This window comes from Elephantulus edwardii, unplaced genomic scaffold (genome assembly GCF_000299155.1).
Source record: "Elephantulus edwardii isolate Elephantulus edwardi_28Jun2011 unplaced genomic scaffold, EleEdw1.0 scaffold00139, whole genome shotgun sequence".
In the NCBI taxonomy this organism is placed as follows: domain Eukaryota; kingdom Metazoa; phylum Chordata; class Mammalia; order Macroscelidea; family Macroscelididae; genus Elephantulus; species Elephantulus edwardii.
The window spans coordinates 2,606,537-2,608,224 of NW_006399889.1; the positions used below are offsets into that span (position 1 = coordinate 2,606,537).

The window sequence follows — 1,688 nt, forward strand, 5'->3', positions numbered from 1 at the left end:
CCATGAATGAATGGAAATCCAAAATCTCTGTAAATGTTCAATAAAACTATTTTTAAAAAAAGAAAAGAAAAAAAGAGGGGGAAAAAGAGACATGAGACAAACAGGGGGGAAAAGCAGTCGTAATATAAAATAGCAGCTCAAAGTAACTTCGTCATGTTTTTTCTTCTTCAAAAGTTGACTCATATCAGTTGGCCTCATTCTCTGCAACCTCATTAAAATTCTCCACAAGATCTTGAGCTTCGTCATCATCATCTTCTCCAGGAGCAATTGGTGCTTTTCCATCCACAGCTTGTTCGGGCAGGGCTTCAGCCAGTCTTCTTAAACTACTCAGTCTGTCTGTGCCAAGCTGGTTTAAGATGCTGGGTGACAGTTGCTTTGTCTCAGGATGGCCGGTAATGGTGAAAGTGTTTGCTGCCAGAGATGCCTGAACGTTAGGATTATTAAAGCGGAGCACCATTCCCTGATTTTTAAACCTCTTCAAAACCAGAGATATTGTTTACCCCTAATTTCTTTAAGCAGAACTGAAGTTTTTTGTCAGCTGCTGTAGCTGTTCTACGAACCACCTTCTTCTTTCTGCGCCGGGTTCCTTTTCCACCAATGTACACTTGTGCCTGCAGTTTGGCAAGTTTCTTCTGATTCATGATCATTTCTTTCATCTTGTCAGAGAAGAAATGGGGCTGTGTGAGGGGAACTAGGGCTGGCACTCAGGGGGTCTTTTGGCAGACCAGCTGATATAGACTGCACACGAGCGGACACAAGATGACAGCTAGAGAGCTATCTTTGTCCTTTCAAGGAGGAACAGGAAAAGTCCATGATACTGTCTGCCCCTCTGTCCTTCTAACAGCTCCCCACTCTCCTGAGCTAAGAGTCACAAACTCCAGTGGACAGGCCTCCAGATTTCTGTGCCTGGATCCCAAAATCATTTCCAAAGCAGGTACTCTGTATTTTTTAAATAAAACGAGGCCTTGCATCCCTGACTTGGAAAATTTGTCACTCCAGTTTAGGAATTACTCACAGGCCAAATTCTACTTTGACTGCAACTTTTAAACTACGAGGTTCAGAATTTATTTCTCTCTCTCTTACAATAGTCTTAGAGGAACTGGGGCAGGGCAAATAAAAATAGCCAGGGCAGAGGGCAGTCACTTTCAATTCCTTCACTTGTAGGAAAAATATAAATGTGCCCTTGGAAGCTATTGTACACCTCTTTGCAAAATGTGTTGCCCAAGGAACTTGGGCATAAGCAGCCACAGTCCCTCCTTACACACAATTTTCAGACATATGTCTGATTCTGCCCCTATACAGATTGTACAGTTTGGTAACCTTTTTTTGTTCCACTTGCTACATGGTATCCTAGCCCTGGTTCCACTTTAAGCCTAGACACACAAATACTAAGATTAAAAAAGTAATGTCCATAATAATTTTTAGATTATGAAAACAGACCATTCACAGAATAACACTCTTAAGCTAGCTTTAATCATAATGTATTTGCTGGAAAGGAGGAAGTAACCTACTGTGGACAGTTTCTGGAATCTTTTAAAGTTAGGTATTCTAGGCCAGTTGAAAGTGTTATTTGAGTAAAAAAAAAAGAAAGTTAAGTATGGACAGGAAAAAGTGTTTTCAGTGAGTTGATTTTAAATAATAGCAACCCCATATACGACTACCAAAAGAACAAACAGACATGTCCTGGA

General features: G+C 40.8%; 1 protein-coding gene and 1 pseudogene across 1 annotated transcript in view; both read right to left on the reverse strand.

Moving 5' to 3' along the window:
• Positions 1 to 1,688, reverse strand: part of LOC102845342 (involucrin-like) — a 382,191-nt gene that overhangs the window by 250,988 nt on the left and 129,515 nt on the right. The gene's annotated exons all lie outside the window — the stretch shown is intronic.
• On the reverse strand, positions 185 to 656 carry LOC102844932 (annotated as a pseudogene).